At 41.3% G+C, this 23,474-nt stretch overlaps 1 protein-coding gene across 6 annotated transcripts in view; it reads right to left on the bottom strand.

Annotated features, from left to right (window-relative positions):
• EPS8 (epidermal growth factor receptor pathway substrate 8) overlaps nucleotides 1-23,474 on the bottom strand; it is a 129,408-nt gene that overhangs the window by 87,339 nt on the left and 18,595 nt on the right. For 5 of the 6 annotated variants that reach the window (XM_059848040.1, XM_059848045.1, XM_059848042.1 and 2 more), the window contains exon 2: nucleotides 8,222-8,369. The exons of the other annotated variant lie outside the window; for it this stretch is intronic. The gene's annotated coding sequence lies outside the window, so the exon portion shown is untranslated. The remainder of the gene's footprint in view (nucleotides 1-8,221; nucleotides 8,370-23,474) is intronic. 6 annotated transcript variants of the gene reach the window in all.

Below are 23,474 nucleotides of genomic sequence, written 5' to 3'. Positions count from 1 at the left end.
ACTGTATTTTAACACTCTCAAGTATTTTAAAGGAAGATAACAAGATACTGCTAAGCAATAGCATTCCCCTGCTAAGTTCCCTCATTAAAGACATGCAAGAAAAACAATGTACTCCATAGGAAAAAAGTTTAAAAAGAGCATGTATTGACTCCTTCTGTTAGCCATATTTTCTTAATGCAAGCCAACATCAATCAATCAATCTCTTCACTCTAAGTGCAATTCTCACCTCTCCATGTGGAACACATTAATGAGTTTCCACTTTTAAAAAATCATCTCTATTTATCAGGTACCCAGAAACAACAGGCTTCAGTCTTGCTTTCTCTGTGTTAAAGAAAAGCTAAGAGTTCTTCTCTTACCATAGGATAACAGACACAAAACACAGCTCACAAAGCCAGCGTGGGTGTTCTGTTTTGGTGTATTACTTTTTTTTTTTTTTTTTATCCTCTCTGTGTTTCTGCCAGCCCTGAATTTAGTGTTAATTGAAAAGTGCTGGCTCAGCTCTGCACCAGGAATGCAGCAGCAGTGCAGCTGCAGGGCTTGCAAAAAAGTGAGATGGAGAAACTTGTTGCAGAAAAACAGGGGTAGGAGGAAGGCCACCAGGTCTGCTGCAGGTGACAGGAGATGTGACCTTCAGCAAAGGGTGGGTTCTGCAGCTCTGGAGACCACAAGAAAGCCTAGAAATAAAACATGGCCCTCCTGCAACTTCCATAAAAGTTTTATAGTGGCAAAGGACGCTCTGCTCCTCCAAAAGAAGCTGCCTGTCTTGAAGTGAAGTGATGTAATGAAGATTCTATTAGTGGGTGAATAAGCTTCTGGGAACAAGGAATGCTTTTCCCTGGAGCTGTACACCGACCAGCACGAACACAGCCCTCACCACAAAAGTCTTGGTGAGGAGCAAACTGAGAGAAGCAAGCCAAGAGAAGTTACCCCTGGATAAGATCAACATATTTCAGGCCATGAATCAGCTGGCTCCCATATCCAGTGTGTCATTTTCAGAGAATATTACAGACTGAAGATTTCACTTAAAATTATGAGAACAATTACTGCAATCAGGAAACATCAGTTTGTTGGGCTGAAATGTTGCCTTAAATACAGTTTGCTAAACAGCTTCAGGAGATACATTTTGCTCATCTCTACTGGTAAATGAATATAAAATATGGTGCATACATACTGGGGGGAAAAAAACACAAATAAACCAAAAAGCAGTGTGGTCTCCTTTTGCTGATTTGAATAAAACACCTCTTCTCCTCTTCAGCTCATCCTCTGAAGAAAAACTCCACAACCAAAAAATTTAAAGAACTGGTGAGGAGGTCAAAGGGTCAGGATTAAAAACCAAGCAGCAGCCACCACACCTGAGTTCTAGAAAGCTCACTGCAAGTCAGCTCCTAATTTCAGTCTACATCTGAACAACTCTCTGCCTGTCAGTGCAGAAGTGCTGCTTGCAGCCACTTTGCTCTTGTCTCAGCAGGCTAAATCACAGCTCTGCAGATGAGGCCACAGGGGGATCCCAGAGCCCATCCAAGCACTCTTCATTTAGGTTTGTCCTTTCCTTTTTGGCAAACTGCACCCAGATACTGCTCTGGTGCAATCAGGTCTCCTGACAATGTGAAACTCACACTTTAAAGAGCCCACTGACAGATGGATTCAATTGAATGTATGAGTCTGAACAGCTGCTCCTGATCACCAGCTTGTACAGCACACTCATTCATCACAAAATATTTCAAAAGGCTGAGCTGAAATGGAACAAATGAATTTGAAGGAGTATGGGAGGTACTGTGCTAGCCTTGGAGAATGTGTCAGATGTAAAAATCACAGCTATGGCACTGCCATGAATTCATTGCTGTGAATGCTGGCTCCACTCTGCTAGCAGCACTCTCCAGATCCTCCAAAATCCAGGAGGGCAGCCAGAAGAAGGTATTAGAAGATGTAATTAAATACTCCTCACTGAAGGTGATTTTAACTAAGTCAGTCACTAAAAGGAGCTGACAGCGTGTTTAAATTGTGCTGGGGACCACTTGAAGATGACAAGCCTCAAACCACTGCTGCAAGGAGAGGAGGTTATTTCCCCAATGTTCTAGCTCAGAAAGAAGATCCATCAGTGGTGCAATGGAGAGCCATGGACCTGCCTTTGCCACCTTCATCTTAAACACTGCAAGAAGCCTCACTGCTTTTAAAAAGTTTTCATCTTCCTCTTTGGTCCTTCAGGGCCAAGATCAAGGCACTGCCTGACAAATGAAAGCTCCCATTTTGAAGGTCTGTGAGGAGATGGAGAGCTGACACAGAGCTGAGTAATTCACATTCTTTTTTTTTTTTTAAATTTCAGGACTTATGAATCAAAAATAGAGATTTTGAACATCACAATGTTTGTCATGGCCACTGGATCATCTCTGAGTGACTCGGTTTTTCATAGAGCATTTCCTATGAGTTGTGCACAGGGCAGCTTCACAGATGTTGGGTACCAGGGTGATAGGCAGGGAGGAAAATTCTCCATGAGCTGCCTCAGGTGGCAATTCATCCTTGCCAGTTCCTGCTAGGGTTTTCTAGGAGGGGGAAAACAAGTTTCCAAGACCTTCTTTTTGAAGGCAATTCTTACCTAGAAGTGATACTTGCAGCATCTTCAGACACCTGTATCATCCAAGTGTACTTGTACTTGTGTGAATTCATGAGGAAAGCATGTAATGCTTATGTAGAATTCCAAATTTCACCCACTTTTGCATTACTATGCAGTTGTTAGGTCAGATTTTTGTGTCTTAGTATGAAAAGCACACTTCTATTTTGAGCTGCAGAGAATTAAACAATAATTTGTTGTAACACTTATTGATAAATGGGAAGTAAAACGAAACAAATGTTTCCTCAGTAAGTAAAATGCAATGGTAGGGGAAAAAATAATAAAGGAGAGGACTTTTGAATAATAATATTTCCCTCTTTCCTTCTACAGAGTACCTCTGCCAGTCTCTTGCTCCACCTGCTCTCCTCCTTCCTCAAGGGCAGGTAAGGAGACAAAGCTCTGGTGTCATATGATTGCACAAAAAAAGGCACAAAATAAGGCTCAAAATAAGGCTCAAAATAAGGCACAAAATAAGGCTCAAAATAAGGCTCAAAATAAGGCTCAAAATAAACCACAAAATAAACCACAAAATAAACCACAAAATAAACCACAAAATAAACCACAAAATAAGGCACATCAGCTCCCCTGCCACACAAGGGAACAAGGGCACTGCTTGCCATCACCCAGGCTCCTGCTGCCTGCTGGGAGAGCAACCAGGGGAAGTGCTGAGGAGATCCCTGCCATGTCAATAACCAGCTCAGAGCAGGTTTAACTGATTTTGGGAGCCCAATCCACCACCAGGGCACACGCTCCGATGTGGGGGTGAGAAACCCTGGGCTTTGTTTGATCTGCCAGAGCCACACAGGCTCTCACACCCTCTGCAAAGGTTATTCATCACCACAGCAACCTCCAAACAAAGGTGGGAGCCAAGTCAGACTGACTGGCTTCACCCAGCCCTGTCCCTCTGATGGCAGGGGGCAAAGGTGCTCTCCACTTCATTGCTGGGGTTTGTTTTTATGTCACTGGATCTCACAATTCCACTTTGAGCACCCCAGCCTGCATGGCCAGAGCAGAGAATGGCCACACTGATGCATTAAGCAATCAAATTCTTCTAGAGCCCCAGATAAAAGGAGAGAGAAGATCCCAATTCCTTCCTGCCCCGTGGTGAGGCAGTGCCAAGGTCCATGACACACCACTGTCACCCCACCCTCTCCACGTGCTCCCCCAGGGACCAGGAATAGCTGCTGTAAGATAAACACCCCACCTAAAGCCAAGAAAACCCCAGTGTCTTTAGCTACCATTCTGTCCTTCCTCTCTCTTCTCCACTTCTTTTCTTCACCTCCCCTCCCTCTCCACGGGGCATTAACGATTTTGGATATGCCATGAAAATCCAACTGAGACAATAAAATAATTGCAAACTCAGCACAAATGAAAAGCAAAGTGGGTTTTTTTCCCCCCTAAATCTGTAAAGAACAAACCCTGATACTTCCCCAGTCACTGGAGGAGAGATTATGATCATTTCCAAACCTTTCCAACCACCAGCCAGGAGGAAAAAGCACAGTCTGGAATGACAAGCTGTCAACACTCGGAGAGCAGCGTGGCTCTGGTTTGTGACACTGAGATTTCCCCTGCAGAGCCAGGCTCGTGGGCACCAGCAGCCCTCACCACAGGCAATGACAACCCTGAAAATGCCCAGATTTCTCTGCCTGGCCTAAAGCACATCCCCCACCTGAGCAGCCAGGTCTCAGGATTTAAAAGATTTGGTAACCATTTGTTTTGAATTACAGGATTAAAAAAAAAACAAAAATCCAATGGCTCTGAGGAATTTAGTTTTTTAAATCAAAGCCACAGGTGACTGGAGCAGATAATAAAATCTCATTATCTCTCATTTACTCCTGTCAAGAAATAGAAGTTAATTTTTGCTGTAGTAAAATCATCAGGAAAATCCATCCAGCTTCAGTGTTTTTTGATCTAAGCAAAATTCATGCTAACAACATGGTGGTTTGATTTATACCAATGGCTTAAGCTATCATTCTTCTTGAGTTTCAAAACAGCCACTGGTAGCTAGCCATTAATCTTTTGCAGGCTCATGATGGTTTACAGTTGCTGTCAGTGTGTTTCTGCACCCAACCACCTGAGGCAGGAGGTTCATTTACCTGATCCTACAATATTTCTGTTAGCCCATCACTTCAGTGATTTGGTACCTCAAGGGAGCCTGCAGGAAAGATGAGGACAGACTTTTATCAGGGCCCACTGCAATAGGACAAGAAGAGATAATGGTTTTAAAGTAAAAGAAGGTTTAATAGAATGGATATAAGGATGTTTTTTACAATGAAGGTGGTAAAAGAGGTTACCCAGAGGGGTGGTGGATGTCCCATCCCTGGAAATATTCATGGCCAGGTTGGATGGGGCTCTGAGAAACCTGAGCTACCTGAACATGTCCCTCTCCATTGCAGGGGGCTGTACTAGATGATCTTTAAAGATCCCCACAATGTAAAATATTTTATGATTCTGTGATAATACTGTTCTGACATTTTAATTAAGAACTAGAAATTAATTTTTAAAAAATAACAAAAAAAGTATAAGAAAATTCAGCTTCCAGATGAAAGTTCAAACTGTAGCTTCAAAAGTCTACACTGCACTTGCAGGTAGCAAGAAACAACAGGCTTCAGTCTTGCTTTCTCTGTGTTAAAGCAAACAGTAATGGGGCAGAACTGCAAGCAAAGTGCAAAGCACCACTCAACCCCAAGGGCAGGACACTCCCCAGACACCCTGCACTTGAAGTTCTGTGCTCTATAGTGCTCTCAGAAATAGGAAAAAAACCCAAAAAAACAACTGAAACAACAAACTAAAAACCTGCCTTGGAGTTCACACGCATTTCTTAGGTGCAGCCACGGGCAAAGCCATGGAACTGGGTGTGCTCAGAGCTGTGATTGATGTCACAGCACAATCACCACCTGGCCTGATAAGCAGGCACTGGCTCGACTCAGTCTTTGTGAATAAAGGGAATTGTCAAAGCACCTTCCTGGTGATGTGCAGTTCCAAAGGGAACCTCTCCACATGGAGATGGTTTCCCACCCATGTCACCAGGGAGCAAAGGTTTCTGCCTTCTCCCCCACGCAGGCATTCCATGCTGTGAGTCAGACTGACACCTCAGACACAGCACACAGACATTTGTCCTAAACTGGTGTCCCCCTGACCAAGACACAGATGTGCTTCTGCTGGAATTTTCTAGCTTCTAGAAAAATCTGTGGTCTCTAAGTTTAAATAGTTGAAAATATTTACGACCAAAAATGAGGTGCACCTACCCAAGTGACAACAATTCTAAATAAATAACTGCTTCAATAACTACCTTGCTTTCTCTATTTCTACACACCCTGAAAATCAACTGCAACTATTTGAAAACCTCTCTCCTCCAAAGCTGCTGCTGTGAGCACTGAAGTTGCTGTATTATTTAAGTGCTGAGGTTCAGAGTTCTCCAGCAGCAGAAAGGAACTGCATCTCCCTTCAGTGGTTCCCAAGACAGCAGCTGCTATGCATGAGCTGAAGCAGGAAAAGCAGCAGCAATAAAAAGGAAAGGAACTTAAGGACAGGTATGTTCCAACTTGTTTTGTGACAATAGCACCAAATTTTTTTTCCTAAACTTTCCACTAATTAAAGCCTACTTATATTAGTCTGGCTTAATAGGCTACTGGACCTTGAAATAATGTACCTGTATTCCTTGCTCTGCCTTTGCCCCCTCCAGCAGAAAGCAGAATTACCCTCATCATTTTTCAGGCCAGGGTGATTTTCCAACTCTGTTTCTAATCAAGGCAGCAAGTACAGCTCAGGACAGCACTGACCTTCAGGTCTTTGTCCAAATATTCCAACCAGCCTTTTTCATATGGCAAGAACCTGAAAGAGCCAGAGACAAGTGCCCTGGATGCATTTTACCCTTCCTGCACCCATCCTTAGAGGGGGCTCCTCCTGCTGTCCCAAAAGAGACCTTCAGGTAGTTCTGCCTAAAGCACAAAGCCCCCACTCTGATGTTCATAGGACAATTCAGCACCTGATGCTGAGCTGGGTCATGCTGATGCTTTAATGGGATTCTTTCCATGTCCAGAGGGGCTATCTCCCCAAATTCCACAGAGATTTTTAAATCATTAGCTACAGCTAAGGGCACATATGTTGTTTTTAATAGCAAACGTGTGTTCTACAGACCAGGCTGCATCTCATCAATAATTCCTTGGTGCCACACTCCCAGGAAAACAGCAGTCAGCCCAGCATGGCAGTCTTGAATAAAGCAGGGGGTTACAAGGTGTAAGGCAGCTCTCCACACATTTGCTGTCAACGAATCACAGCAGTTCAGCTGCTGCAAGAAGCAGATTGGCATTGTCTTATCAAGGAAAATCACAGATTGGAAAAACTGACTAGAAACCACCTTCCCCTAAAATAAAAATAAATGGTTAGCTATTGCCTTTTGTAGAGAGGTTTTGTCTGATACTGAGCTGGAAACAGGATCACGCCTCAGAGGTCAGAACAAGCTCCCTCTTTTCTTTACACAGCATCTTCAAAAGGAAGCTGGGGATGAAGTTTGTCTGCACACAGCCACACAGAGATTTAAACAGGAAAAAAAAAACCCAAATCCATGCACTTACATAAAAGGCTTTGGGCAGTTTCATTTTCTATTCAGCTGGAAAGGGAGTGAACCAGCACGCACACACATTTTTAATCACCCTGGTGCTGACAGCAGCCAGTCACTACTTCTGTTATCAGAACCCCACAGCTTGGATTTCCAGGCTATGAAGCACTAAGGAAGAGGGTAAAAAATCTCCTTTGCTTAAAAAAAGCACAGTGATATCATCTAGTATAAGACACAGATGCTACAGAATTGAAGTTTGGCCTCACCAGGACATTACTCATTCAGTGGAGAGAGAGGGGAAAATATTCCATAAACATGCAAATATTAAAATGAATATTATATATGTTATGTTAGAAAGTTATGCTGTATTAATTTTCTTAAGTGGTGTGTTAAATATAGTTTTAGGTCATAACATAATGTTAAAATAACAACTATGTATGTGAGATAATTTTTTAAAGAAAGGAATGAGGTACTCACACCAGAGAGCAGCCACAGGACACCAAAATCTTTCAGAGAAAGAGAATTTATTGGTCTCTTATCAAAAGACACTAACTTTTTCCTGCCCCCTCAGCCCTGAAGGTGCCACCAGGATTCAGAGGAAGAAGCTGACACTGCCCAGACAGAATCCTGTGTTTGAATGGAATTTATGCATCAAGTAATAGGTGTATGAATGTGCAACAGGCTGTTGCTTTTAAGGGTTAATCCTCTGTTAACGTGGGTCCTTTTTCAGGCTTATTTAGCCTAGAAAGAGGTACCCAGACTGTCCCTAACTCTGTTTTTTATTGTCTCATATTGTCCTAAACCCTAATTGTCCAAATTTTTATTACTCTAATTATATTACTATTTTAATAACCATTTCATTACTATTAAACTTTTAACATTTTAAAAACAAGTGATTGGTGTTTTTCGCATTCTCTAAGCCCATCAGTCACACTCTGGGAAAGACAAGTGAGGCAGGCCAGCCTGTGCATCCAGAAACAGAGTTTGTAACAAATGCCAGTGGTTCAAGAGACAGAGAGGAAGGAGAGAAGCTGTGCTCGTGTGCAACTCACCAGTGATCACTTGTGCAAATGCCACTTGTGCAAATGCCTGGGCTTAGAACTTCAGCCTGGCTAGATACTGTCCCTGCTAGTGCTTAATTCAGCTGGCTGGCATCTCTGCAGAGGCACTCAGAAGGCAGCTGCCCAACAGGACAAATCACTGAAAACCAGAAAAGAAACAGGTTCAGCTTTGCAATCCCACTGCACATTACACAATGAGTTCAGCTTGCTAATCCCTGACTTCTTAAAATGTGATTTCCCTCAGTGGATGACAGGGAGAAATACAGTTCTGGTTAGAGTTCACCCACTACTGTCAGTGAGAGTTTCCTAAATGCCAGCAGTACCAAAAAGAGCTGCTCTGTGCAGCTAACAGGAACCCCATGGTCAGGATAACTGAACAGCCTCCACCACAAACCCTTCACATTTTGTAACCCCTCAGTTTTGAATCTGACATTCAAGACATTCATCCTTTTTTATTTCATGTCTTTATTCATATCCAACACTTCATTCTAACTTAGCTGTAACAGGAGTCACTTCCAGCTTCATAACTGCACTATTCCAGGCACTGACCAGTTCTTCAAATTTTAGCAAATCTGACCAATTTACAGCAGAATTTTCTCATTAATTACTCTCTTTAGGCTTTCATTGTGGCATTATCCCAATCCTGTGGCTTCTACGAGATGTTCCATTTCCTCTCCCTTACAAGGCCATTTACAATAAATCCAATTAAAATTAATTAAAACATACAGATCAATTTGATATAGCAAGAGAACTAGGAAGAAGCAGTACCAAGTCAACTCCAGTGAGTTGGGACAAGTGACAACAGGTCAATGCAATCAATCTGAATTGATCCAGTGGCTGCAAATTAATGTAAAAATGAAGTGGTACATTGTGCTAGTTTTTGTACTAAACCTTACCAATCTGCTTACTCGTATGACCAGATTCTACTGGTGGTTTATCTGCTAATCACCTATTTCTGTTGAAAACATAACATTTTAATATTTAATGGGGAGATAAACAATTAATGTTTTTTTTTTTTTCTGACCAGGAAAGCCTCACAGAAGAAAGGACAATACAACACATGGGCAAAACACCTTAAGGCAGCACAGTTGGATTCGCATTCATGAGCCTCAGCTTTTCCCAGCTCAGTGACCTCAGGCAAGACTCTCCAGCCTTCCATGCCCATTTTATTTACTTCAAAACATGGAAAAAGTCAGAAAAGAAGGAAGGAAACAAAGGGGGAAATGAAGGAAAAGAAGAGGGAAAAGAGGGAAAAGAGGGAGAGGAGAGGAGAGGAGAGGAGAGGAGAGGAGAGGAGAGGAGAGGAGAGGAGAGGAGAGGAGAGGAGAGGAGAGGAGAGGAGAGGAGAGGAGAGGAGAGGAGAGGAGAGGAGAGGAGAGGAGAGGAGAGGAGAGGAGAGGAGAGGAGAGGAGAGGAGAGGAGAGGAGAGGAGAGGAGAGGAGAGGAGAGGAGAGGAGAGGAGAGGAGAGGAGAGGAGAGGAGAGGAGAGGAGAGGAGAGGAGAGGAGAGGAGAGGAGAGGAGAGGAGAGGAGAGGAGAGGAGAGGAGAGGAGAGGAGAGGAGAGGAGAGGAGAGGAGGAGGAAAAGAAGAGAAGGAGGAAAAGAAGAGAAGGAGGAAAAGAAGAGAAGGAGGAAAAGAAGAGAAGGAGGAAAAGAAGAGAAGGAGGAAAAGAAGAGAAGGAGGAAAAGAAGAGAAGGAGGAAAAGAAGAGAAGGAGGAAAAGAAGAGAAGGAGGAAAAGAAGAGAAGGAGGAAAAGAAGAGAAGGAGGAAAAGAAGAGAAGGAAGCTACTGGAGCAGCAGAGGGACATAATGATGATGAGGGGTCTGGAGTGCCTCTCTCAGGAGGAGACTGTGGGAGCTGAGCTTGGTCAGTCCAGGGAAGAGAAGACAGAGGGGATCTCATCAATACATCTAAACATGTCAAAGGGGTGCCAAGAGGATGCTGCCAGGCTCTTTTCTGTGGTGCCCAGTGACAGGACAAGGAGCAGGGGCCATAAACTAAACCACAGTGAGTTGCACCTCAACATGAGGAAGAACTTCACCATGAGGAAGAACTTCACCCTGGAACAGCTGCCCAGGGAGGCTGTGGAATCTCCCTTTCCTGGAGATTCACAACCCACCTGTTCTTGTGTAACCTGCTCTAGGTGACCCCTGCCTTGGATGAGATGATCTCCAGAGGTCCCTCCCAACTCTAACTAATGACTGTGTGTGATTCTGAAAGAATTTATAAATAAAATAAATGGACAGACTACACCTCTTAAATAAAATAAATGGACAGACTACACCTCTTTCCTTTCCAATAGTGACTTAGACTCTCAGCAGCTTCTTACATAGAAATGAATTTTTCTCAGCAGAATGGAAGACTAAAGAATTCTGCTAAGGAAAGGAAGCAGCAAACAGTAGCACACTCATCATTTCCAGGCTCCTTATCTCTGAAATTTGCTACAGGTTTTGGGATTCTCTTCTGAAAGCCAATGTAAAACAGAAAAGGAAAAAACAGATTTCACTGGTGAGTTTCTGAGCTCCTCCTTGCTGATGTGATTCCTCTGTTTGCTGCCCTGGACATGAGCACAGTTAATGAATAATGACTGTGCAAACAAAATATCAGACAATGATGGGAGGGGGAGGCAAGGGTGAAATGATTGTGTGGGAGGCTGAGATTGGATTTGGCAACAATTAGAAAAATTGATGCCTTTTTAATTAGAGGAAAAGCCTTTGCTAGAAAGATAAGACAGACATGACATTCAAAATACTTTAGTCTTTGGATTTAAATGTATGGAAATAGAAAGTTCAAAAGGTTGGGGCTCTTCACTGTGTTTTCCTTTGATGTTAAAAAACATAGCTCTCCAAACTTACATCCAAATGTGTGTGCAAACCCTCAGCTCAATTCCAAGCTGTTACAGGACAGATTTGATTTGCTTTTATCACTCTCTAGGAATATTATTTACTACGTGTAGGACTGCCTCCTACAAGGTACAGGACATCTTTGTTTTCCCTTCCAGTAAGAGCCCAAGCCAGCAGAAGTTACAGACACTTGAAGAATCAGTCCAGTAATTTATTAATATCACTAAAGATCATCCCCTAACTGGTTCCACCAAATATATTATCAAAAGAGGGCACCAGAGATTGCTCCCTGTTTGACTCAGGTTGCACAGTGCACATTTCCTTCTCTGCTGTTACTCCCAATTCTGGCAGCTCCTGCCAGATTCTCAAGTGTGAGAAATGCCTGCTACAAGCACATGAAATGCATTATCCCAGCCCCCCTTTAGTAGCACAGAGTACCTTTAAATGATAGAAGGATAAAAAACCTTATAAAGATATCCTTTAAAAAGTTAAAAGAGAAAAGGACATTTCTCCACAAAACTCACACACAATTCCTCAATTACAAAATAAATAAAAACCTCTTGTAGCTTTACTCTGTGTCTCTACAGCACTTTTTCCTTAACATCATATTTATATGATCATTTCTACAATGAGATATAACCACTTCTAAATAAGTGCTATTACATAAACCACATTTACTGAAATTTATCATCACCATTTCCATTATTTAGCATTTTTCATCAGCAGATCTCAAATAGTGTTTAGAAGATTTAATTGTGTTAAACCAACTATCACTGCAGGTGTAACTTCCAAAGTGAAAGCACAATTACACAAGGCAGGATTTATCCAGGAAATATGGGCTGTGATACTCAATCTTGCAAAATAACAGAGAGAAAATTTAAAGCAAGTTACCTACAAAGAATAGTGTGTGTGCCAAAAGACTGTTTGTATTGGTTTTACAAAGAGTGGACAGAATGTTCTTTTCCAAAGAGCCACAAAACAAACTTCCTGAACCAATGTGAGTTTTCTTTTTTGCTTGTATTTAATCCAAGTTAACGTGGCTCAGCCAAACTTATTTAATAAGAAGGGGAAAGAAAAGAATCAATTAGTTTGGCACAACCTTGTCTTGAAAAAGTACAGTCACACACTTCAAAGGGAGGGGAAGTGGCCACCTGAACAGATCTAGAGCCACTGCTTCTCTGGGAAATTAGTAATATCAGTAGGAAAGGGATTTTGTGACTATTTTTTAAAACATTTCTTCCACAGCATTATAAGTAGCTGTAATTAACTCACTACATTTTTGTTTAATTTTTTTCTGTTTTTAATGTGAGTCTCTTGGTGCACACCAGCAAGGCTGAGGATGTGGAGAAGAGAGAGGCAGTGTGTGGAGATGGCAGTGCAGCACACAGGAAAAAGAAATCATCACAGGCCAGTTTGTTTAACATCATATTTTGTTCCTAAATCAGCCATTTATGTAACCTAGGAAAAAAAATTAAAAATAAAATTAAAAAAACCCTAAAGAAATCTAAAACCAACAAAAAACCTCCTCCAAATTACATCTTTTGGCCTTTCAGGAGCTGATGGGTGAGTGCCCAGGGAAAAGCCTCTTTGCAAGGCAAAGATAAAAGCATTACTGGTAAGGTCAAAGGAGACAAGACATCCTTTAGTGTGATGCATCTATAATCCCGGTTTTAGAAGTACTCAATTAAATAAATAACACACCCTCTACCCCACGGGGAGACACTGAGACCCCCAAAAACATCTCCATGTCTAACCCTGCAGCAGGTCTGCTTACCTCTACATTTGTGAAAGTTCCTTGACTAACAAAAATCCTCATTTCACCAGATACACAATGCAAGACTACTCCCAGCATCTCTAGAAGTACAATTTTTCCCAATGTACCACAGGCAGATTTGTCACATTTGCCACACAAGTGCCCATCCCTTCTCTCTGATGGGTGAGGTGCTGCATCATTTTGTCAGAATGCCAAAAGGAAGGGGAGCCTCCACACCACTCATGTGCCAGTCAGACACTTAAAAGATTATATTCAACAGTATAATTTCAAAATGCTGCACTATAATTCCACTGTAGAATAGTTATCCTAAAGAGATGGATAAAACACCACCCAAGAGTGGGATGGATACAAAGCAAGACAGAAATGTGAGGGGAAGACAACAGCACTGCAAAAAGTATTTCATGTTACTTATACTGCTGCAAAGCTTTGTAACTCCAGCCTGATATCTAAAAGTTGTCCATCTTCATTGCCATTGGAGATCAAAATTACTACTACTAATAATAATTATTATTGTTGTTGTTTTTGCTGTTGTTATTGCCACCTTTTGAGTGTTTATACTCCCTTGGTTCCCTCTATCAAAGTCAGACTTGGTTTATTCACAGCCAGATATTAGATTTCAGTGGCTGTTGTCACAAGCTGTTTCCTTGTTTATTTCTGCATCATTTTCAGCTTCAGCTCCTTACAGGGTAGACAAGGAGATCTGGTTTTACTTTAGATTCCTCCTGCCACAGTGTTTGGTTTTTAAACTCTGCAAGGATCAGGTTTAATAAATTGAAAATCAATCAGTACTATTTTTATTTTGAAAGAAGAGACAAATTATATTAGTCTCAGGTATTATAAAAATTATTTTCATATATCCAGCTTGGATCCACTTCTGAACCTCAGTGCACTAAAGTTACAATGTCAAATAGATTCATATGTAAAATCCTTTTCTACCTGCTAGAGGCATATCTTAATAAGAACCTACAATTATTATTTTTCCAATTGAACCAAAGAGAGATCATTAATAAAAAGAACTGCAGAGGCTAAGTGTCTGCTTTCCTGAAGTCAGTACACAGCTGGTCTTATATCCCAACAGACCTGGGATTTCTTGCTAGCACTACAAAAGACAAACCTGTCTCTTTAGATACTCACATGGGTAAGCAAACAAAACTCACAACAGGACATTGTTTAGGAATATCAGATTAATGTCTACAAATGCCACTACAGACTGAAACGGTGAGCACAGAGAGCACAGCAGTTGGAAACAGACACAGGGTGTTACTGGTGTGATTAAATTCACCACCCACACCCACCAAGGGACATCATAAGATTGGGAATTCTCTCAAAACCTGCATCAATTCCCAGACCTTTGACAAGGGCTGGTCCAGCTGGAGATGTGTGGGAAGCATCACCTGTGGTTTCAGAGAGAGCAGTAAGAAAAATCATTTGGGTTTTGGGAAGGAGGAGGAGAGGGCAGGAAGGGCTTGGTTCCTCACTGGTCACTCTGAAATGTGAGCAGAAATGCTCAGACCTTAATTCTCAGGCTTAGCACATTTGGTGGGACTTGAGGAACATTCTAGACATCAATTTCTAGATACTGCCACGTGGCAGAACCACCCATCAGATCCCTGTCCACCACCCTGCATTTATTTCAGGGTGTTTTTCCATCCTACCACTGGCTGAGAAGGGGAGGCTGTTTGCCACAGGTGCTCAGAGCAGCAGAAACCAGGCTGTGGAAAGTAACTGTGCTTGTGCTTCTAGCTGACCTTTTTTGTTTCAATTTTCCTCTTCAGCAAAGGGAAAAAAAAAACAACAAAAAAAAGACAAAACAAAAAACACATGACATTCCACAGAAACAGCAAAACAGAGAGCATGGACAGAGTAAATAAAACATCCATCCTTGGTGTACCTCTGCACTAGAGATTACCAAAATGTCCACTGTGCTCAGTAGCAAAGTAACTGAATTTCCCAGCTGCCTGCTATCAAGTCCTTCCTTTGCTGGCCCTCTTGTAAAATGAGAGCTGAAATAATCCAGGCAACTCTCCTGCTGCAGCCTGAAAAGTCAGGCTCTCTTACTTCTTCAGCAGGGCAAAGCACACCATAAAAAAACCCCCAATATTCACGAGAAAATTTAACAAATCAAGGAGCTTGTTTAAAAAAAGATGCTACTCTTGCCTTGTATAAAGTTACCACAGCTCTTTGTTGTGTGAGACTTCTCGAGATGTGGAAGAAGGAAGGCAGAAAACAGGAATCCCTTTAAAAGAAGGATGGGAAGCAGCATGAAGGAACAGTGAGTAACTCCAGAGTTACACTCAGGGCCAAAAGGTGAATGACAGAACATTTGGTTCAGACTGGTATAAATTTAACACTGTGCACAGATTGGGAACCTGGCCCTTCCTAGCACTGGAGAACTCTATCACCAGGAAGATCTTGAATCTCTTCTGTCTATTTAGGAAAGCACAAATTCAGGCAGCTCTTTGAAATCCCTTCCTCAAAGGAAAGCAGGGGTTTTCACATCAATACACCTACAGACATCCACCACATTACAGCCACTGTGGCCATAAAAGTTATTTTAAGCATGGTCTGTAGTAATAAATTAGTTTTAGCGCCAATAATTTTCTCTTTGTAGCTGAGGAGGAGGAGGAGTTTCCCCATCATGATGTAATCAGAAATTACTTTGAAGCTGTATCAAAATTTGGATTCATTAAATTTTTATCCCAAGAGAAGACAGAGCACTCCATGGCCACAGCCTCTGAAACACCTAAAAACTTCTACCAACCTCTTAATTTCTTTTCCTATACTCCTGCACATCAAATCAATTTGATTTTTTGTAGACAATTTTATAGACAATTGTAAAACCAGACAGTCTTCAGCAGTTCATGCTGTCCTTTACCTGGGAATCACAAAAGAGTCACAGGATTGAGACATCTGGATGCCAGAATTTTCAGTCCATCTCTTCATTTCCTCAAATGCCATTTCTTCCCTTTGCCTTTGCACTTACCCCAGTTAAAATCACTGACTGAATCATCCAGCCCCCTGGGATCAAAGCACTGCACTCTTGGTGATGTTTTCCAGTCTCTTCTGATATTGCCATCAAAATCAGAAACCTTCTGCTCTGACTCAAAACAGCCTGTGACAAAATTCAGCACCTCTGACCTTTTTTTCTTTTGCTCCATCATTGCTACTGACCACAGCCCCTGAACCCCTCATTATTGAGCTCTACTTCACAAATTATTGGTTTATTATAATGCAATTAAATCACATGCCAAGTTAAATCTACCTTAAAAAAAAAAAAATCAATACAACTATGAAAAGCAAGGTTTGTAATAGACTTTATCAGTCTAGCAATGCATGTAGGGGAAAAAGGGGGAAAGAAAAAGAGAAAAAAACCTGGTTTCAGGCCAATTATCAGGTCTAACAAAAAACAAAAGTGGCACATGATTTTGAAGAATCAATAATTTAATAGTGTCTAACAAGGACAAGGTGGCAGTTTTCTTAGAGTGCTCTGTTCCCTCTGAAGAATCTGCCATGCTCCCAATAGAGCAGAACTGCTAATTCCTGTTGCAATGGGAATAAGTCACATATAAAGTGGTAGTGATAAGAGCTGTAAAAATGTGGTTTATTGTTTAAATGTGGTGTTTTGGGGGGGAGGGTTGGGGTTTTTTTGGTTGGTTTTTTTTTTTTTTTTCATTTGGTTGGTTGGGTGTTAAAAACTGGGCAATCCAGCTAGGAGCAGGACTCTGGCCAGGACAGAGCTCAGGGCAGTCTGAAAGGCAGGGATTTCTGGAGACACCTTGGGCTAGATATTCTCCTCAGATCTGCATGAGGAAAACAAACATGACAGCCCCTAGATATTGGCCTAGATATTCTCCTCAGATCTGCATGAGAAAAACAAACAGGACAGCCCCTTTGCTGTGGGACAAGGTCCCTCCCTCAGTTTCCTGTAGGTGATGAAAGGTACCAACAACAGCCAAGTACTCACCAGGAGCCCTGCAAAGGTCAACTGCAAAATAATATTCCTTTAATCAAGTCTGAGCCAGGAGTCAGCTCCTAAAAGGTTCCACTTTGTACAAAAAAGAACCCAGAATGACAAAAACCACCACTTACCTCTATAAAGGCTTTCTTGCTAATGTTTCTTTTATTGAGGTCTATTAAAAAGTCATGCTTGCAGTAATGCCTCACAGCAATGCCCCTCTAAAAGTTAAGGGTGCATAAAAAGGAAATCCTCATGCTTAAATACCTTCCAACTTTTCTAATTATCTCTCTTCCTCTGTTTTATAATTTTGGAACAAGGGTGTTTGCCCTTGATCTGATCCCAGATTCTCTTTGACTTCCTTGTGTCATCTCATTCCTGCTTCTATTGCCTTACTAAAAAGGAGCTGGTTCTGCAACAGGGCAGGGATAAGTACAGAAATTAATTAATATTCATGGTAGGCCAAGAACAGGATTTACACCACAACTAAAGAGCCTAATCCTGAGCTAACAGATCATACAGAAAAACAAACACAAAAATGCTCAGCCTCCCTGCAAACTGGAAAAAAAAAAAACAAAAAAACCCCACCATGGCTACAGGGATACTTTGCTCTGTATTGACCATTCTGCTCATCTCTCATATTTCCACACTATTTTTGCCTGGCAATTATGAACAAAACAGAATAACCCTAAATCAATATTGCTAGACAACAAAGTGAGGACATTAAAAATCTTCATGACCAAAATGGATTTTTGTGCAACCCATCCAGAAGGAAAAAAGTTAAAGTCTTGAAGTTTCCCAAGAATGCCTATAATTTTGTCTTGCTACTATTAACAAAATATTTCAACTGTGTTTGGTTTTTTTCATTGTATAGAGTCATTACCAATGCTGAACACACTCAAACATAAAATCCCTCTGAACAAACAATTCCTAATCCAATGTTTCATCATTTCAATCACACCACCAGAATTTTTCTGGGGAAAATAAATAAAATCAGAAATCTGCTCTCGTTTAAAACAACATTCATTACATTGTTATTTTATGCACCCAAAGCTACTTTCAGACCTGCAATTCTGGCCATAAAAAATCAATTCATGGTGATGAATGAAAAGAAAAGCTTCAAATTGGTAAACAAATTCGAGAAAAATGTGAATAAGATGCTGTTCCTTGCAGGCTGAAAGAGGCTAGTCCACATCTTTGCATGGAGAAATAAATTTGGGGCCAAATCACAAAACTTAAGAGGTTATAATGGAAAAGCAAAATACATCTTACACATGTGTATTATGAGGCTTTGAAAAAAAAATGGAGAAAAATTGAAAATGGGCACAATCTTTTTAAGCCTAATGAAGAAAGAAACAGTTCCCAGCCTAACTGGAAGCTGACCTTTTCCAGTCGTTTGCAGGAGATGGGATGAGGTGAGAAACTCTAGAAGTGCCTCCAGTCTGTCAGGTAGCCCATGCATTATTTACATTGCCCAAGCAGGGTCATTTGTCTTGCACTTCAAAACAATTTGTGCACCCTTATTGGAGTTTAATAATAAATCCACAGTTTCCCCTCTGTTTGCTGGGGTGAAATAAAGAATTCTTTATTAAATTTATTAAATTATTAAATCATTTATAATGTTAGTATTTATTAAAATTATTAATTATCTAAAATTATTTATTATATTATTAAAGAGTAATTATTTTTTGCTAAAATAAAGGAAGGATGTACATGACGGACACATAGGAAAGACAGAGAAAACTTTTTATACATCAAAATCATACTCCAGGGGAAATATTTTCACTTCCCAGGAGGCTCACAGCACTGCTGTCAGTGTCTTGCCATGCCAAAACCACCCCCAAACATAAACCAGATACTTCATGTTGCCCACCTAGGGCATAAATGTATAAAATATATCAATTTTGCCAGTGGATTACACCAAGAACAGCCTGTGCTCAGCTTCCTGCAAGCTTCTAGGAATTGTTTTAAAACAAGGTGGATGAAAAACAGCCCAAAGGAAGGAGTAAATGACAGCTCTTAACAAGAATGTTGCTAGAAGACCAAAGCCAATACTGTCTGTCAGAACCCTAAACCACTGAAAATTAATATAACGGGGAAAAAATTAATATAATGGGGAAAACATTAATATAATGGGGAAAAATTTAATATTATGGGGAAAAATTTAATATTATGGGGAAAAATTTAATATTATGGGGAAAAATTTAATATTATGGGGAAAAATTTAATATTATGGGGAAAAATTTAATATTATGGGGGAAAAAATCAGGTGATGCCTATGTATACATGAATTTTGTTAAGAGACAAGAAGAGATAAGAGCTCTCTACAGAATAAGAAATGGAGAGATGTTTTGTTGCCTTACAAGAGGGCGATCTTAGCCAGATAAAGAGAAATATTTTCTAAAAAACCCCTTTCTGTTGGATTAAAATCAAAAGAAAAAATCTCCTCAGAAACAAGAAATAGACCTCAAGATGCAAAGCTGACATCTGTTTTATTAAAATGCAGGCATCCTCAGGAGATGAAGTAATTCTGCACGGTCTCACACATCTAAGGATTCCTAGAGCAGGATTTGAATGGAAGATTTAAGTCAGCTTGAGCACACAAATATGAGCGGCTTCCATCTTTATCACTTTCAGCTTTTTCTCTTTTGAGTATATGGAAACATCCAGCACAGAAAGTTTGTTTCTAGTCTTAATATTATTATTAGAGTTGCAAATTTCATCAAAATAATTTACAGGCTTAGCATGACAAGCCAGGTTTTATCAAAAGAGCTTTCAACCTACTGGTCTGAAAAACAATCTTCACATGAAGACAAAAGCACAGCAGTCACCATATTACTGAAGGTCTAACTCCAGTCTAAAAATGAGTAAGCTAAAATGAATTTACTGGAATTTAATTTAAAATGTATTTACATTTTAATCAGAAAAAGTAACAGACTGCTTGTCTAGTGACTGTTTCAAGCTTTAAACTCCACAATATTTTTTTTCCCTTCCTATCACAGTCTGAAATTTAATTAAGATTATTTTGATCTACTGGTCCTCTAGGAATTGGACAAACATAATTAATACATTAGGCTGAAAATTCAAACTTTTATTAATGGGCTCAGGCAACTCCACAGGGACCCTCAAGTCTTTTAAAAAGTTAATCCTCATGTAAGTGTTGTGTCTTCAAACACTGGGCTTTTCAGTGAGAACGTGCAAAACCCTTTCCCTGCCCAAAGGAAAACAAAGATGTGGTAATTCCCCACAAAGAACTAACAGAATAATAGCTGGACATATAGTGAAAAGGTTCTTTGTCTTGAAAGGCATAAATGCATCTCCCTGCATAAGAGATGGCTGTGCTAACTGGGGCACTGCTTGTTCTGTTACACCAAATATTGCCTCAGGACCTCAACCAAGCATGACATGGCAAGGCTCTGTGCCCATTCATGAAGTTCTTCAGGAGAATGACACCCAGGCCAGGATCCCCAAGTCCTAAATCTCTCCTTGTAGGAAATTAATGTGGGGGAAGGATGGCTCTGAGTACAGCTGCAGAACAAAGGTAAAGAATTCAGTTTGTGCCTGTCACCTTCTGCTGGAGACTGAGGCAGAAAAATCCACTCACAATGCCAAAACTCGTCTGTAGTAGCTCTAGGTTTTGTTATCTATAGCATCCATCAATTAACTCAGTAAATATTTGCTTAGCAGTGATGCTGTGACTTCACAAGACCCCCCTGAAAGCAGGGAGATGAACACCCCCCCCCCCCCCCAGCCTGCAGAACAAACAACATTGGAGCAAATTCCCTGGGGAAAATTAGGCAGGAAGATGAGGAGGTATTTATAGAAAGGGGAGTTCAAGTCACTTGGTTCCCTTTTTTTTCAGCCACTCATTATTTATACTGATCCTGGCAATCATGGTTTGGCTGCAGAAGGGACCAAGAAAGAAAGGTTTCACCACAGTGCTGTCAACATGAAACTGGGGATTTAAATGCCTCCTCCTCCTCCTGCAGTGAGTTGCAATGCCATGGCAAAGCTTTGTCCCCAGAATGTTACAGATTTCCATGGAACTGCCAGAAATGAAGGTTGCATGCAGTGGGCAAAGCCAAACACAGTGGGCACAGATAGATAAGAAAAAGAAATATCTATTACCACACTGCAAAAATGCTGCAGTGACAGGAAAATGAGAATATTATGCTGAATGCTCCTGAGAGAAGTAAAAATATTTTGCATACGAGGCTTACTTGGAGACATAACAATTCACAGAATTAAAAACATGACATATTTCTCAGCCTAATTCTTATCTAGGTACTTGAAGTGCATTTCTTTTTGGGGCTGCAACCACTCAATGCTGATACAACAAAGAGCCTGTCAGTCCTGTAAATCACATCTTTAAGTTCCAGTGAGACATGATTATGTGTTATTCAGGTTACATGTGCATTCCTCTTGACAGCATGAAAGCTGGCACTCCTCTAGCCAGGCAAGAAAACAATTATTTCCCCATATAACAATGCTGAAACTGTTCCTAAACCCAACTTCAGCTTGGCATATTGGACTTTTTTTGCAGAAATCTGCAATTCCTTTCAGTTTCACAGCTTCCAGTACTATTTTCACAGTGAAATTCCTAGCAAAACCAGTGCTGAAAATTATATTTCTCTGCCACAACCTAAAAGAGAGCTTTTTGCCTCAGTTGGGCACCTCCCAGGACAAGCACTGGGGCACAGCAGCAGATACAGGAGCTCTCTGGTGAGCTCGTGCCCAACAAGAAAGAAAAGACTGATATCAAAAGATTGATATTTTTGTTTATTTTTCCACACATCTCACTGCATTCTGTTCCAGCTTAAGAAAAACAACAGGACAGAGAAGGAGTTTGGGCAAATGTTTCCCTCTGAATTTGCAGGAGGGAAGGCAAATATCTGTGGCCTTGCACAGTTATCCTCAGCCAGTGTGCTGGGGGTGTAAACTGTACCTGTCCCACCAAAGTGGGTGGTTATTTGTATTCCAGCCAGGACTGAGATGCAAAGCATCAACAACAGATTTCTAATTATAACTATGTAAAATATCACCCTGCTCCCAGGTATCAAACATCAGGAATGAGAAGAAAAATTTAAAAAAAAGAACTGTGGTCATGCATAATAGCTCTGTCCTCCACCTCCAGGAAAGGCAGAAAATTGACCACAAGCTATTTTTTTTTTTTTTTTTTTAATACTTTACACTTGCCTCCTCTTCAGGGAGATTTACAGAGGAAACAAATTTCCTAGGGCTTGCAAGCTGGTAAGGGAGCTGCTCTGCAAAAATGTCTCAGCATAAAGGTTCAGGTCACCACCCTAAATTTCTGTGTATCTCTAGCCTTAGGTAAGTTCAACTTGTTTACCAAAACTAGCTCAAAAAAACCCCACCAAACCCACAACAAAACAAACCAAAAATAACCCACAAAATCTATAAGGAATATTCTCCAAGGGCAAAGAAGAATTGGCAGGGTTAGTTGAGGACCAGATCCTCTCTTGTGCTTCTTGGGGAGGGAGGAAGAATCCTCACCTCACAATATCCTGGCAAATGGAAGATTTGGAGTTTCCTACCTCCTGAACCAGAAAAATGGACTTCTGCTTATCAGAAAGTCAAGGGAACACCACCATGAGCAGGGCCCAAAGAGAGATCCACCTTTATTTTTTACCCCAGAGGTGCCAGAGCCATCACTCAGTGATGAGATGCAGGCAAGGGAAAGCCAATGGCTGGAACTGAATAAGTAGCAAAAAAAAAGGTACCAAAAATACCAAAAACGCTACAAAAGCTGAGTGTAGCAAGCTAGCAGGATTTACCCTGGTGAGAAAGACCCTTTGAAGATTTTTTGGCAGCCAGTCCAGGCACATCTCAATCACACATGCACACAAAGTACACCAAAACCAGAGATTTCCACCCCTCCCAGCCCCTCTTCTCTCTCACCCAAATGTACTCCAGATCATGAGACCTGCTGCTGTCTGCAAGCAGCTCAGAGATGGTGCTAAACCTTCAGACTGAGCAGAAACCCAAACATAATTCAACCCAGCTGCAAACTGAGGGAGGCACTCAGCCTGTGCTCTGCTCCACTGAGTGCCTGGGGGCATCAACAGGGTTGGCTCAGTGTCCTACCACAGAATGAGTGGTGAAACAGCACCCAAAATAAGAGAGAATATCTTACACAGAAGGAGAATTCCCTATTTCCAAACTGCTGGAGAAAGGAGAAAGAGAGGAGCCAGCACATTCTTGGGTGTGGGAGATACTGGCTTCCTAAAAAATCCCTTTGGATTAGAGTTTGGCAAAAAAAAAGGCATAAAAATCAAAAAGGAGGGTATAATTCTCACTATATAATGTAAAAATATTTGCACAATGGCTCCTTACATCCCCATGAAGATTCCCTTCTTTGAGCCCATATGCTGCTCCTGTTATTTTCTTAGGAAGGGGGAGATGAAAAGAGATGTTTGAGCTGCCCTGGACAAGGTCCAGCCCCCAGAGCACCAACTCTGAAGGTCAGCTCTCACCTGTGGGGTGCTTCAGAAGGAAACAATGCCCAGGCAGGGCACAGGATGCCAGCTGATTTTGGGTAAGAAAGTGACTTCCAGGAGCCCAAAGCCAGCAGGCAGAGAGCAGCAGCCCCTGCAGTGACACAGCTGGTGCCTGTAGGAACCCAGGACATTCCTCTGGCTGCCCTGGAGGAC

Source organism: Haemorhous mexicanus, chromosome 5, assembly GCF_027477595.1.
Source record: "Haemorhous mexicanus isolate bHaeMex1 chromosome 5, bHaeMex1.pri, whole genome shotgun sequence".
Taxonomy (NCBI): Eukaryota; Metazoa; Chordata; class Aves; order Passeriformes; family Fringillidae; genus Haemorhous; species Haemorhous mexicanus.
The sequence above is the reverse complement of the archived record's forward strand: the minus strand, read 5'-3'. Positions and strand labels throughout refer to the sequence as shown.